This window comes from Eretmochelys imbricata, chromosome 11 (genome assembly GCF_965152235.1).
Source record: "Eretmochelys imbricata isolate rEreImb1 chromosome 11, rEreImb1.hap1, whole genome shotgun sequence".
Taxonomy (NCBI): Eukaryota; Metazoa; Chordata; order Testudines; family Cheloniidae; genus Eretmochelys; species Eretmochelys imbricata.
This window is the reverse complement of record NC_135582.1, coordinates 40,289,678-40,305,931: the sequence shown is the minus strand read 5'-3', so window position 1 is coordinate 40,305,931 and position 16,254 is coordinate 40,289,678. Positions and strand designations below refer to the sequence as shown.

At 43.3% G+C, this 16,254-nt stretch overlaps 1 long non-coding RNA gene across 2 annotated transcripts in view; it reads left to right on the top strand.

The window, feature by feature from the left end:
• The window catches only part of LOC144271935 (uncharacterized), a 66,781-nt gene that overhangs the window by 33,973 nt on the left and 16,554 nt on the right, over positions 1-16,254 (top strand). For both annotated transcript variants that reach the window (XR_013347458.1, XR_013347459.1), the window contains exon 5: positions 7,552-7,629. This is a non-coding gene — a long non-coding RNA (uncharacterized LOC144271935). The remainder of the gene's footprint in view (positions 1-7,551; positions 7,630-16,254) is intronic.

Below are 16,254 nucleotides of genomic sequence, written 5' to 3'. Positions count from 1 at the left end.
GGAGTCTGACCGGGAATTGCTCAGCTGTATTAATTAATGGCAGACACACACACACACATACGAGTTATATATGCCAACTATTCCCTTTTCACTGGGACTGTGCTTTTTTTTTTTCTTTTTTTTTTTTAAACAGCGCTGGTGTTTGTTTCCCCAGCCAAACTGCTGGATGGATCTGTTTTTTGTGTGTTTTAATGTTTTTCATCATTATATGTTGCTGTGGGTGGGGGAGGTAGGAAGCTGATGACTTAATGCTCTCTCTTTTCTTCGTGACATAGCCGCTCTCATCCATTACAGAGTGGATCTAAAAACTGACTGAGACAGAGAAGGGAGGAGCTGTCAGTAACTGGCCTCCTACCTCTCTGCAGGTGTCCTGGTGTTGCAGTCATGTGTATATGTGAAAGTTACCACAAGCAGGAAATGGAGGGAATAGAGTGCCCATCTACCCCTGAAAAGCTGTACTGTCCCTGTTACAAAAATTAGTTTTCTGCCAGTTTTTGTAAATGTGTAATGGCTAGAAGAAGGAGCCATTGGCCAGATGAGACAGAGAAATTATTGACACTTGCTGTTAGTCAATTGATCTCCCATGACTAGGCCTGCTACATATTGATCCTCTGCCAGATGATCTGAACAACCCTCTCTAATCAACCCTCACAACTCATTCCCCCTTTGGACAGAGTCAGATATATGTGGTGTCAGGTGAGTTCTGTAGGGCAGGAGAGAGAAGTGGGCACCTTTTTTCCCCCTCACCCTTCCAGGCACACCTTTTTGAGGCCCATAATAGAATCATAGACTATTAGGGTTGGAAGAGACCTCAGGAGGTCATCTAGTCCAATCCCCTGCTCAAAGCAGGACCAACACCCACTAAATCATGTGAGCCAGGGCTTTGTCAAGCTGGGCCTTAAAAACCTCTAAGGATGGAGATTCCACCACCTTCCTAGGTAACCCATTCCAGTGCTTCACCACCCTCTTAGTGAAATAGTCTTTCCTAATATCCAACCTAGACCTCCCCCACTGCAACTTGAGACCATTGCTTCTTGTTCTGTCATCTGCCACCACTGAGAACAGCCTAGCTCCATCCTTTTTGGAACCCCCCTTCAGGTAGTTGAAGGCTGCTATCAAATACCCCCTCACTCTTCTCTTCTGCAGACTAAATAACCCCAGTTCCCTCAGCTTCTCCTCGTAAGTCATGTGCCCCAGCCCCCTAATCATCTTCATTGCCCTCCGCTGGACTCTCTCCAATTTGTCCAGATCCCTTCTGTAGTGCGGGGGGGACCAAAACTGGACGCAATACCCCAGGTGTGGCCTCACCAGTGCCGAATAGAGGGGAATAATCACTTCCCTCGATCTGCTGGCAATGCTCCTACTAATAAAGCCCAGTATGCTGTTGGCCTTCTTGGCAACGAGGGCACACTGCTGACTCATATCCAGCTTCTTGTCCACTGTAATCCCCAGGTCCTTTTCTGCAGAACTGCTGCTCAACCAGTCGGTCCCCAGCCTGCAGCAGTACCTGGGATTCTTCCTTCCTAAGTACAGGACTCTGCACTTATCATAGAATCATAGAATATCAGGGTTGGAAGGGACCCCTGAAGGTCATCTAGTCCAACCCCCTGCTCGAAGCAGGACCAATTCCCAGTTAAATCATCCCAGCCAGGGCTTTGTCAAGCCTGACCTTAAAAACTTCCAAGGAAGGAGATTCCACCACCTCCCTAGGCAACGCATTCCAGTGTTTCACCACCCTCTTAGTGAAAAAGTTTTTCCTAATATCCAATCTAAACCTCCCCCACTGCAACTTGAGGCCATTACTCCTCGTTCTGTCATCTGCTACCATTGAGAACAGTCTAGAGCCATCCTCTTTGGAACCCCCTTTCAGGTAGTTGAAAGCAGCTATCAAATCCCCCCTCATTCTTCTCTTCTGCAGGCTAAACAATCCCAGCTCCCTCAGCCTCTCCTCATAAGTCATGTGTTCTAGACCCCTAATCATTTTTGTTGCCCTTCGCTGGACTCTCTCCAATTTATCCACATCCTTCTTGTAGTGTGGGGCCCAAAACTGGACACAGTACTCCAGATGAGGCCTCACCAATGTCGAATAGAGGGGGACGATCACGTCCCTCGATCTGCTCGCTATGCCCCTACTTATACATCCCAAAATGCCATTGGCCTTCTTGGCAACAAGGGCACACTGCTGACTCATATCCAGCTTCTCGTCCACTGTCACCCCTAGGTCCTTTTCCGCAGAACTGCTGCCTAGCCATTCGGTCCCTAGTCTGTAGCGGTGCATTGGATTCTTCCGTCCTAAGTGCAGGACCCTGCACTTATCCTTATTGAACCTCATCAGATTTCTTTTGGCCCAATCCTCCAATTTGTCTAGGTCCTTCTGTATCCTATTCCTCCCCTCCAGCGTATCTACCACTCCTCCCAGTTTAGTATCGTCCGCAAATTTGCTGAGAGTGCAATCCACACCATCCTCCAGATCATTTATGAAGATATTGAACAAAACCGGCCCCAGGACCGACCCCTGGGGCACTCCACTTGACACCGGCTGCCAACTAGACATGGAGCCATTGATCATTACCCGTTGAGCCCGACAATCTAGCCAGCTTTCTACCCACCCTATAGTGCATTCATCCAGCCCATACTTCCTTAACTTGCTGACAAGAATACTGTGGGAGACCGTGTCAAAAGCTTTGCTAAAGTCAAGAAACAATACATCCACTGCTTTCCCTTCATCCACAGAACCAGTAATCTCATGATAAAAGGCGATTAGATTAGTCAGGCATGACCTTCCCTTGGTGAATCCATGCTGGCTGTTCCTGATCACTTTCCTCTCATGCAAGTACTTCAAGATTGATTCTTTGAGGACCTGCTCCATGATTTTTCCAGGGACTGAAGTGAGGCTGACTGGCCTGTAGTTCCCAGGATCCTCCTTCTTCCCTTTTTTAAAGATTGGCACTACATTAGCCTTTTTCCAGTCATCCGGGACTTCCCCAGTTCGCCACGAGTTTTCAAAGATAATGGCCAATGGCTCTGCAATCACAGCCGCCAATTCCTTCAGCACTCTCGGATGCAACTCGTCCGGCCCCATGGACTTGTGCACGTCCAGCTTTTCTAAATAGTCCCTAACCACCTCTATCTCCACAGAGGGCTGGCCATCTCTTCCCCATTTTGTGATGCCCAGCGTAGCAGTCTGGGAGCTGACCTTGTTAGTGAAAACAGAGGCAAAAAAAGCATTGAGTACATTAGCTTTTTCCACATTACTAGGTGAAATTCTGTGGTCTGTGTTATGCAGGATCAGACTAGTGATCATAATGGTCCTTTCCAGCCTTAGAGTCTGTGAACATCTCCTCCTAAGACAGGTGTCCTGGTTTTTCCACTTTGAAAATCTGAGCACTCAGCAGGGGAGGAGGAGGAGAGAGATGTGAGGATTACCCAGTTCTCCCCAGGCTCTGAGCCTCCATCTCATGATGTCATGGAAGGAAGAGGGGAGACAGAACAAAGGTAAAGAGAGAAATAAAGGAGAGTTTGAGAGAGGGGAGAAGCCCCAAGTCTTCCCAGTTCCAAAAGGGAGAATTCCCAAACTCCCACTCTGAGAAAACAACAGATACCTCCTAAAAATACTACTGTATGGAACAGACCTGCCCCATGTGTCTATACAAGCTGGTAGAGGTCATTAGGCTTCCCCTAGATAGAAAACCATAGGCATAAGGGTGTCTGTTAGGGGAGGGAGGATCACCGAGTCTTGTGAGAAAGGGCCTCCCTGTGGTCAGATAAGCATACAAACACCAGCATAAGGCTCCCCACTAGTTTTTCCTGGCTGTTCTCCTACTCTAATAACTGCTTATTTCCAGGTCTGCTCTCCCTAAATAAAGTCTCTCTTCTGACTCAGTGCAGGCTAGCCTTATCACTACCAGCAGGCCTGGTTCTTAGTGACATATTCTCCTGCCAGGTGACCTTGTATTCATTGCCTCCAACCTGGGGAGATGGACTAATCCTGTCACAGAAAACGTTGAGTTCCAGCTCCCCTAAAGGGGTAGCTCACCCTGTGACAGATCCTAACAGCATATCACAAAAAATAAACATACAGCAGGACAGAGGGACATTTTGTATATGATTTTCATTTTAAAAATGGGTTTCTTATTAAAGATATCTTGTGCAATCCATTGGATATGGAAAGTAAATCACAGAAGAACAAGGAATAAAACAGTACAATATGTAGGAATTTAGATGACACCACAAACCACTGCAGCTCTTGTAGATTTACCATAATGTCGTTGATATATGTATATAAATAGCTCACTTATACGTGTATCATATTCTCTCTTTCCATACTTCAGAATGTTAGAAAGCTACCTAAAACTGCATTACTAGAAAAATTGTTTGAATATATAATATTGTCTTAAAGAACAGGGCTTTTGATTATCTTGGTCTAATTTACTGAATTTTGGAATCAAAATATTTTTCTGGCTATAGTTTCCATCTTGGTGTAAAAGATATAGACTATGTCCCTCAAACCTCATGCTAACAATTTTTAGTAATTTAGATCAATAATTTGAGGTCAAACCCATTTTGATAAAGATAGACTGTATAGCCTGTATGCAAAATACAGTGAAAGACAGAGACTTCAATTTGTTCCCTTTACAGATTTGTTGCTTTGAAATGGAACGATGGCAAGTTTTCTGAACCATCAACTGTTATTCTTTCATAGAATCATAGAACTGGAAGGGAGCTTGAGAGGTCATCTAGTCCAGCCCCCTGCACTTGTGGCAGGACTAATTATCTAGACCACTCCTGACAGGTGTTTGTCTAACCTGCTCTTAAAAATCTCCCATGATGGAGATTCCACAACCTCCCTAGGCAATTTATTCCAGTGCTTAACCAGCCTGACAGGAAGATTTTTCTAATGTCCAACCTAAAGCTCCCTTGTTGCAATTTAAGCCCATTGCTTCTTGTCCTGTCCTCAGAGGTTAAGAAAAACAATTTTTCTTCCTCCTCCTCATAATAACCTTTTACATAGTTGAAAACTGTTATCATGTCCCCTCTCAGTCTTTTCTTTTCCAGACTAAACAAACCCAATTTTTTCAGTCTTCCCTCATAGATCATGTTTTCTAGACCTTTAATCATTTTTATTGCTGCTCTTCTCTGGACTTCTCTCCAATTTGTCCACATCCTTCCTGAAATGTGGTGCCCGGAACTGGACACAATACTCCAGTTGAGGCCTAATCAGAGCAGAGTAGAGCAGAAGAATTACTTCTCGTTTCTTGCTTACCACACTCCTGCTAATACATCCCACATCATCCAGAATGATGTTCGCTTTTTTTTGCAACAACATTACACTGTTGACTCATGTTTAGTTTGTGGTTCACTATGACCCCCAGATCCCTTTCTGCAGTACTCCTTCCTAGGCAGTCATTTCCCATTTTGAATGTGTGCAACTGATTGTTCCTTCCTAAGTGGAGTACTTTGCATTTGTCCTTATTGAATTTCATTCTATTTACTTCAGACCATTTCTCCAGTTTGTCCAGATCATTTTGAATTTTAATCCTATCCTCCAGAGCACTTGCAACCCCTCCCAGCTTGGTATTGTCCACAAACTTTATAAGTATACTCTCTATGTCATTATCTAAATCATTGATGAAGATATTGTACAGAACCAGACCCAGAACTGATCCCTGCGGGACCCCACTCATTATGCCCTTCCAGCATGACTGTGAACCACTGATAACTACTCTCTGGGAATGGTTTTCCAGCCATTTTTGCACCCATCTTACAGTAGCTCCATCTAGGTTGCATTTCCCTAGTTTGTTTATGAGACGGTCTTGCGGGACAGTATCAAAAGCTTTACTAAAATCAAGATATACCACGTCTAGCGCTTCCCCCCCATCCACAATGCTTGTTACCTTGTCAAAGAAAGCTGTCAGGTTGGTTTGACAAGATTTCTTTTTGACAAATCCATGCTGACTGAAAAGGTGTACTTGCAGTTTCCACGGTATGCATCTGATGAAGTGAGCTGTAGCTCACGAAAGCTCATGCTCAAATAAATTGGTTAGTCTCTAAGGTGCCACAAGTACTCCTTTTCTTTTTGCGAATACAGACTAACACGGCTGTTACTCTGAAACCTGTCACCATGCTGACTGTTACTTATCACCTTATTATCTTCTAGATGTTTGCAAATTGATTGCTTAATTATTTGCTCCATTATCTTTTTGGGTACAGAAGTTAAGCTGACTGGTCTGTAATTCCCCGGGTTGTCCTTATTTCCCTTTTTATAGATGAGCACTATATTTACCCTTTTCCAGTCTTCTGGAATCTCTCCCGTCTTCCATGACTTCTCAAAGATAATCGCTAATGGCTTAGATATCTCCTCAGTCAGCTCCTTGAGTATTCTAGGATGTATTTCATCAGGCCCTGGTGACTGGAAGACATCTAATTTGTCCAAGTAATTTTTAATTTGGTCTTTCCCTATTTTAGCCTTCTCTGATCCTACCTCATTTTCACTGGCATTCACTTTGTTAGACGTCCAATCACCACCAACCTTCTTGGTGAAAACTGAAACAAAGAAATCATTAAGCATCTCTGCCATTTCCACATTTTCTGTTATTGTTTCCCACCCCTGTTATTGGTAACGGGCCTACTCTGTCCTTGGTCTTCCTCTTGCTTCTAATGTATTCGTAGAATGTTTTCTTGTTACCCTTTGAATGCACATTACCTTGGTTTTTTTTAAATCACTAGAATATTTGAAAGTTTTTAGTGACTAGAAATCTTAGGAGAAAAGTGGAACAGTTTAAGAGGATATTTTTGGTTCCCCTCCCCCATGTCTGCCTGTTGCACTTATGTGAAAGATACCTGCTGATTTGTCTTTTCATTCTACTGTGTGACGGATGCCAAGATTTACGTGATTGCTGTGGGGAGCAACTGGATTTAGCATGAGGAAGAATAACTGCTTTACCCCTAGGGAGAGACAAAAAGGAAATGAGAGAGTGAGGCACATAGGCAATATTATCTGGAGCTATATTTCTGTTCAATTATTTTATTCAGCCTCTATTTTGGATTCTACTGCAACTAATAAAAGTCAGGACAGCGGTTGGCCTGGAGCCAAGGTCTGAGATTAGCGAAGAAACTGTGTATTTTAGCATAACTCCATTTGTACCAGTTGCCAATCCATAATGGAAGTGACATAGTGTTTTTATTTAAAGCCAACCATGTTGCATTGTGTAATGTATGTATAAATAAGAAAGACTGCCACTAGAATTTGCCAGATGGAGTTTTGGCTTGCATGCAGGGTTCTTCCTCTAAGAGAAAAGAGTCACTGTAGAACCGTGCATCATTACAGTCATTTTAGCAATTTGTTGTTGTGCATATGGTCTTTTTTGTGTTTTCAGATTTTGGATAACATGCTCTGAATGATAAAATAGAGGAAAAAACATTTTTGCTTATAATCCAGACCTGTATGATGTTTAATCATCTACAGTTAGCCTTCAGGCTATTGTTTGTGGCTTACCTTACAGTACCTATGGAAAATATAAAGAATATTGAGATGCAGAAATATGTTTACAGTGCAGTGTTCCTCAGTGTGAGGATCTTCTTGAGTGAGGAGAGGCTACAAACCGAGGAAAACAGATGGAGTGACCACAGGTGAGTTTGAATGATGTGTGAGTTTAGCATTGAGGGGGAGTAGACTTCTAAATGTAATTGTTCATAGATGATTAAACTAAATAATTAGAAGTTCTTCCCTAAGTGATTAAATAGAGCACATAAAAACTTTAACTATATTCAGAGTTTAAATGCAGTCTAACTAAGGAGGTAGAACACCTATTGCACAGTGACCAGGGTGGGCATTAACCAGTTTAGTCTCAGAGTTTAAGACTAGAAGAGTCTCAAACTAATCTACTATGATTTTCTGTGTATCACAAGCTAACAACCAGAATTAGATTAAAGTATTACAGCCACAGTTGCCAACTTTCACGCGGTAAATAAGCACCCTGACTTTCACAATAAGCCAAAAATCAAGCTAATCCCATTTCAAAACAAGGTCAAAACAAGCCAATCCCTAAGAACCCCAACACTCTATGTGAATAGATCTCCCCTGGCGTGCAGGCTGGGACTGTGGTGGGCCCACTGTGCACCCCTGATTCTCTCCCCGCCCCGGCCCCTGCTCGCCCCTTGCCCCTGCTTGCCAGTAACCAGTCAAAAAAAAAAAAAAAAAAAAAAGAAGCAACAAGCTACAGGCCAAACAAGCTACAAGCCAAAAACTAGCCAACAAGCAACTCACAAGCCAATTAAGCCAAAAACAAGCCCAATTTCTGCTTTTTTTTTCATGGGTTTGGCATATTTGATTAGAGCCCTGAGATGAAACTATTATGAGCCACAGGCAGAGAACAGGAGGAACTGAGGTGCACCTATGCCCAATGCCCTTGCAATAGGAGGGAATTGATTTAGTGAAATTTACCCAGATGATTCTAGCAAGTGACCCACCCTCAGTGCTGCAGAATAATGGAGGAAGAAGAAAGAACACAAAAACCCCAGTATCCAGGCCAATCTGACCTGGGGGAAAATTCCTTACCAGTCTCGAATAGGCAGTCAGTTGCATCTTTGAGCACATGAGCAACACCTCTCAGCCAAGCACCTGAGAGAGAATTCTCAATGCATCACTTCTCTCCGTCCAGTGTCACATCTCCAGCCATAGCCATTTCTGATGCTTCAAAGAAAGGAGGAAGCCCCTGCTCCCCCCAAAACAAAAACAAAATCACCCCCAAACATAGAGAACATCAAGGGGAACAAATTTCTGTCCTGACCCCTGCAGATGACTGGCTTCATAGAATATCAGGGTTGGAAGGGACCTCAGGCGGTCATCTAGTCCAACCCCCTGCTTAAAGCAGGACCAATCCCCAGTTTTTGCCCCAGATCCCTAAATGGCCCCTTTAAGGATTGAACTCACAACCTTGCGTTTAGCAGGCCAATGCTCAAACCACTGAGCTGTCCCTCCTCCCCTTCATATAACTATTTGGTTTTTTATGCCCAAGTGGTGTACGTATGTGTCTGATGCAAACAGCTCATGGCAAAAGGTTAACAGCAGAGTGCCTCAAGGCTCTTTATTAGTTCTGGTATTGTGCAATATATTTATTAATGATCTGGAAATGGAGATAAGCGATGAAATAATAGAATTTGAAGGTGACTCAAAGTTAATTAGGTTAGTCAGGACCAGAGAGGACTGTGAGAAATTTCAGAGGAACATAATCAGTTTAGGTGAATGAGTAACACAAGGCAGATTAAGTTCAATGTTGATAAGTACAAAGTAATGTACATTGGGTGGAAGAATTTGAACTACAGGTGTACTCACTTACCTACAGGGTTGTAAATTAACCGTATCAACTCAGGAAAGGGATAGGGCATTACTGCAGACAACTCAGTTTAGATCTCTGCTCAATGTGTGTAGCTGCAGTCTGATGCAGTACGATAATGTCCTATGTTCCTTTTTTGGGTTTGGAACCTAAGCAAGGATTAGAAACTATGAGAGGTAAAAACAGAGGAGATCACAGGGCTTTATCGGGATTATGGAGGACTCCTGAAGGGCAGGGAAGAACCCAAAACCAAATTCTGCTGTCAGTTACACACTTGCAACCTCATTGAGGGGCAAATTCTGCCTCACGTTTTGCAGAAACAGAAGACCCTATCTGCAGTGCAACTGGCATGGTTCCACTACATGGGATAGAGGACTCTCTGTAAGGGCTCCCTCTTTGCTGTGGCAGTAGGACTTGGGGTAGGGATATGATCAGTGAATCTGCCATTCTGTGCAACCACCAGCTGTATTTTCAATGCAGAAGGGTAACAGCCATAGAGACTAGAGCAGCTGAGAGTATCGCTGAGTACTACATCAGTTGTTGTAGTTGCGTTGGCCACTGCAGCTAGTTTTATAGGGACCTTCCAACCTCAACTTTCATAGAATTCATAGACTGTGCATTGAGGGACAGGACTTGGTTTTGACAGGATATTGGTAGGCCCTACAAAGGGAATACTATCATATTGCTAGCTGCTGTACAGTTTAGATATGAAGAAAAACCAGTCAGAGGTGCGGTTGAATTGCAAAGACCAAAAGTGATATCTTACATGTTATACATTTTTACTCGACTTATGTGCCAGACCATCTTTTTTCGTTAAACACGCTTGCCATTGCTTTAAAACTATATTGAAAGATGTCAATTAAAAGTACATTTTTAAAAAAGTTTATTTTTTGAAATTTGGTGTTTTCCTTAAAAACATAAGAAGACAGTTTGACAGAAGTGTGATTATGGATAGAGAGGCTTTTATTTCTGCATGACCTAAATATTAAGTACAGACAGAATAACTCAGTTCACGAGGGAACAATTTAACCAGACAGTATTGTAATTATATATTTTATTGCCCGTTGAGAATCCTACATTTGGGAGATAATCGTTTTTAAGTCCTGTCTACACTAGGAACTTGATCTATTCGACCAAGTCTCAATAACTGTGCATCCGATGAAGTGAGCTGTAGCTCACGAAAGCTTATGCTCAAATAAATTTGTTAGTCTCTGAGGTGCCACAAGTACTCCTTTTTGCGAATACAGACTAACACGGCTGCTGTTATACCAATAAAATAAAAACCAGCAGGATCTTTATTAAAGGGGAAAAGGCAAAATACCACATTTATTATGAATATAGAAGGAATCATAGTAAGCAGTTAGTTATAGCTATAACATTCCATTCAATCTCATATTTATTCATACATTCATTCATACACACACACACACAGGTTCTGCAAGGTTGTTATCATAGTTAGACACTGCTCTAAACAGCCTAAGAATCCAGTGTCCATCGGCTGGACACTGAAATTGTGGAAAAGCAGCATCACTTGCCCCATAACCTCAGCCGTGCAGAACACAATGCCATCCACAGTCTCAGAAACAACTCTGACATCATAATCAAAAAGACTGACAAAGGAGGTGCTGTTGTCATCATGAATAGGTCAGAATATGAACAAGAGGCTGCTCAGCAGCTCTCCAACACCACTTTCTACAAGCCATTACCCTCTGATCCCACTGAGGGTTACCAAAAGAAACTACAGCATTTGCTCAAGAAACTCCCTGAAAAAACACAAGAACAAATCTGCACAGACACACCCCTGGAACCCCGACCTGGGGTATTCTATCTGCTATCCAAGATCCATAAACCTGGAAATCCTGGGCACCCCATCATCTCAGGCATTGTCACCCTGACAGCAGGATTGTCTGGCTATGTAGACTCCCTCCTCAGGCCCTACGCTACCAGCACTCCCAGCTATCTTCGAGACACCACTGACTTCCTGAGGAAACTACAATCCATCGGTGATCTTCCTGATAACACCATCCTGGCCACTATGGATGTAGAAGCCCTCTACACCAACATTCCACACAAAGATGGACTACAAGCCATCAGGAACACTATCCCCGATAATGTCACGGCAAACCTGGTGGCTGAACGTTGTGACTTTGTCCTCACCCATAACTATTTCACATTTGGGGACAATGTATACCTTCAAATCAGCGGCACTGCTATGGGTACCCGCATGGCCCCACAGTATGCCAACATTTTTATGGCTGACTTAGAACAACGCTTCCTCAGCTCTCGTCCCCTAACGCCCCTACTCTGCTTGCGCTATGTTGATGACATCTTCATCATCTGGACCCATGGAAAAGAAGCCCTTGAGGAATTCCACCATGATTTCAACAATTTCCATCCCACCATCAACCTCAGCCTGGACCAGTCCACACAAGAGATCCACTTCCTGGACACTACAGTGCTAATAAGCGATGGTCACATAAACACCACCCTATACCGGAAACCTACTGACTGCTATTCCTACCTACATGCCTCCAGCTTTCATCCAGACCACACCACACGATCCATTGTCTACAGCCAAGCTGTACGATACAACCACATTTGCTCCAACCCCTCAGACAGAGACAAACATCTATAAGATCTCTATCAAGCATTCTTACAACTACAATACCCACCTGCTGAAGTGAAGAAACAGATTGACAGAGCCAGAAGAGTACCCAGAAGTCACCTACTAAAGGAGAGGCCCAACAAAGAAAATAAGAGAACGCCACTAGCCGTCACCTTCAGCCCCCAACTAAAACCTCTCCAACGCATTATCAAGGATCTACAACCTTTCCTGAAGGACGACCCATCACTCTCACAAATCTTGGGAGACAGGCCAGTTCTTGCCTACAGACAGCCCCCCAACCTGAAGCAAATACTCAGCAGCAACCACACACCACACAACAGAACCACTAACCCAGGAACCTATCCTTGCAACAAAGCCCGTTGCCAACTGTGCCCATATGTCTATTTAGGGGACACCATCATAGGGCCTAATCACATCAGCCACACTATCAGAGGCTCATTCACCTGCACATCTACCAATGTGATATATGCCATCATGTGCCAGCAATGCCCCTCTGCCATGTACATTGGTCAAACTGGACAGTCTCTATGTAAAAGAATAAATGGACACAAATCAGATGTCAAGAATTATAACATTCATAAACCAGTCGGAGAACACTTCAATCTCTCTGATCACTCGATTTCTGATCTCAAATGACTATCCTTCAACAAAAAAACTTCGAAAACAGACTCCAACAAGAGACTGCTGAATTGGAATTAATTTGCAAATTGGATACAATTAACTTAGGCTTGAATAGAGACTGGGAGTGGTTGAGTCATTATACTAAGTGAAACTATTTCCCCTTGTTTATTCCTCCCCCTTTTCCCCCACCCCACTGTTCCTCAGACGTTCTTGTTAACTCCTGGAAATGTGCAGGAAATGGCCCACCTTGATTATCACTTCAAAAGGTTTTCTCTCCCCCCACCTACTCTCCTGCTGTCAAATCCCAAAGCCAAACAACACTAATTACCTGTGTCTAGCAAAAAGGTCTGTCAGTTTTGCAACTTTGAATTAAAGAGTCAAATGGATATTTAGTGGCATTATTTAAAACAAAAGCAAAACCAATTGGTCCTTAGAACTTTACATATTTACACACACACAGATAGATACATACACATTTTCTTTTCCTTAACATCCCTTCCACACTGCTCTGTTTTTTACATCTTACATACCCTTTATACATTTGAGGCAGTTAAGTTCCAATAGAACCCTCTTATGTTCTTTTAGCAAATTTGACTAAATTGTCCAGTCAAATTATTTTAATTAGATAGTTTATTTTTGCCTGGCTAATTTACAGACATTCCTTTGGAAAAGGGCCCATTTTTCCTTCAGAATGGCTGCAAAGAAACGAAGAATGCTCTTTCTCTAACACTTTTCCTTTTTAACATTTTCACAAAGTTTAGCTGCTTAATTCCTTCCAGCCTCTGCAGAGTTAACTTTTTTACTCTCTTTTCTCTTTGTAATTATGCCTGGGGGTGCCATACATAGGACCTTCTCCCCCTTTACCTGCGTCTCTCCAGCCTCTGCAGAGTTAACTTTTTCACTCTTTTTGTATTCCTGGAGTGCCTCTTTCACTATTTTCAGCTGACTTTGGGTATTTGTAGCCAGCACCTTCCAATTGTCTGCTCCCTTTTCCGTTTGTGCCTTTTCCTCTTTACATGAAGACAAGCGGAGGGAAGAATCCTTACATGCCTCCCACAACAACCAAATTGCTGCTGCATCTCTTTTGGCACTAGAAGGTTTGTATATGAGGATATACTGAGCCAATCTATCCTCTAGGTCCGAAATAGTGCAGACATCAGCTAGGGCTTGTTTAGTCCAAGGACTGTGCCCAAATTTTTGAAGGATTTGTTTAAAAGGTGTAATTTCTTTAACAAAAGGTGAGGTTGGAGTTCCTTCTGACTCCATTCCTCCCTCTGGTACTGGCTTACCCTGTTTTCTTTTAAATATCTTAGCATGGATATTTCAATCTCTTTGTCACTCCTGGTATTACTTAGCAAGTGACACAGCCTAGATTCTGAAATCATAGCTTAATCTATGCGTTTTTCCCCTGCTACCTTCCCGGAGGCCAGCAGGTCCCCTGCTACCTTCCCGGAGGCCAGCAGGTCTGGTTAACCTAATTGAAATGCCTAGCTCAATAGAGCTGGCGGTGTGCACACCAATATTTACAATAACTGAGGTTTTTTACCAATATTCCCCTTTTCGCAATTCTCCACCAAAATGTTAGGCTGGCACCTCCCTGATCATTCAGTTATTATCCACACCAAGCATCCATCCACATACATCCTCTGTCTATTTTAATCACAATTGTTAACAAAGCAAGATGAATACAACAAAAGGGCGGGGAGTCTCTGGGTGCTGTTTCTGTTGTTACAGAGTGTTGCTTTGAGCCTCTCTCTGTGTGAGTAGTTGTTATTACAAAGAATTGCTTTGAGAACAGACTCTGACTTAGAATGTACTAATGCAATTAGCAGCTTGCAAGTTTCACACATAGAGGGAGAGAAACAGTACTAAAAACCAAGAGACCTCCCAACACTGCTACTCTGAAACCTGTATCTACTTTGAACTTTTTGTAAAAATCTCTTCCCATGGCACTAGCACCAGTGCAGTTCCAACAGTAATAGCAATGGTGGGGGCACTAGTGTAGACTGACCGTCAGCATTTTTAAATACAGTGTTGCCTAGGTCTGCGCAGAACCAATAGCCAGTCAATGCTAATGCTCCCACTCCTGCTGCCATCTGTGGCGCTGCCTGTGAACTAGTGCAACAATGGAAAATGTTAACAAAAAGATCAGCATTAAAGCTGGGCATACCTGATACTCCAGGGCTGTATCTACGCTTGATTTCTCCCACCATTATGTTGTTGCCAGTTCAGATCCAGCAGTCACAGCATTAATGGGAGAGCTAGTATATACTGGGGTCAGGTGTCCACTGGTATTTTTACCACTTTGTCATCTAGACCTGCTCTAAACAGGTGTAAAACCGCAAATATTCTGTCTATGCGAGTGCTCCCACTGTTGCTACCACCAGTGGATCTGTATTAGTGGTAATATAATGGTGGGAGATTAAAAAAGTCCTTCCAGTTTAGATACAGCCTCGGAGAACCAAGTATATCCAGTTTCAACACCCAGAACAAAAAGCAGCATCTATACGATCTTCAGAGTGATTTCTTGTGGTTAGAACTAACATAAGTAAGTAAATCAATTTGTTTATGTCTGAATATCAGTGACATAGTAGCAGAACTTTTGGAAGCCTTCGTGATCCATTGCTAAATTCGAGCACATAGCAACTGACCTTCCACATGCCGTCCGTCTGTTTCCTCATTGGTTGTCCCATGCACAAGGAACTGCATGGGAAAAAGAACGAAGATGCTTGTTGGAAATTTTAACAAATGAGCAATGAAGGCTGGCATCACTGGCGGAGCAGAAGTGGGAGTCGACATCTTGATAATGTCTAAGAGATGATAGGGAGGTGGTAGACCAGGAAGGGCCTTAAAAGTCAAGGTGAGTAGTTTGTGTTTGATGCATTGTAGGACAGCAGCCAGTGGAGAAATGCAGAGGGGTGATGTGGGCAAAGCGGCAAGCCAGGAACATTTTCTTTGCAGCAGTATTTTGAAAGGGTATATGAGTGACAACACTGCATTTCTGAAGGCCTGTGAGGAAGGGATTGCTGTAGTTGAGATGTGATAATGAGGGCCTGGATAAGACATTTAGTTATCTGGATGTTAGGGAAAGGCTGGATCTGAGGTCTGGTCTACACTATATGGCTAGGTCGACACATACACAGCAAGGTAAGGTGCCTTGTGTCTTCACTTAAATTTGGATCCTGCCAATGTAAGTGCTCCGCTACGCTGCCTTAATAACATCATCTCCCCAAGTGGCATAGACTCAGGGTTGACACAGTGGTAGTGTAGACATGGCATTACTTACATCGAAGGTTACTGGCTTCCAGGAACTGCCCCACAATGACTCATGCTGACAGCTCTGGTCACCATTGTAAACTCTTTTGGAATCAGGTAGATAGGAAGCCACCCCCTCCTGTTTAAAGCCCCATGAATTTTTGAAATTCCTTTTCCTGGTTGCCCAGCTTGGCAAGCACACCTAGCAGCTCCCCACTGTTGACTGTAACTACCCAGCTGACCATGCCAGCTACACTGTGTAGACATGCTCCTGTCTGGATTACACAGGAGGTGGTGGATCTAGTGGGTCTGTGGGGGAGAAGAGGCTGTGAAGGCAAAGATCCAATTCAGCTATAGAAACGTGGACATCTATGAACAGATTGCTGTGGGGATGCAGGAGAAGGGCTACAACAGGGA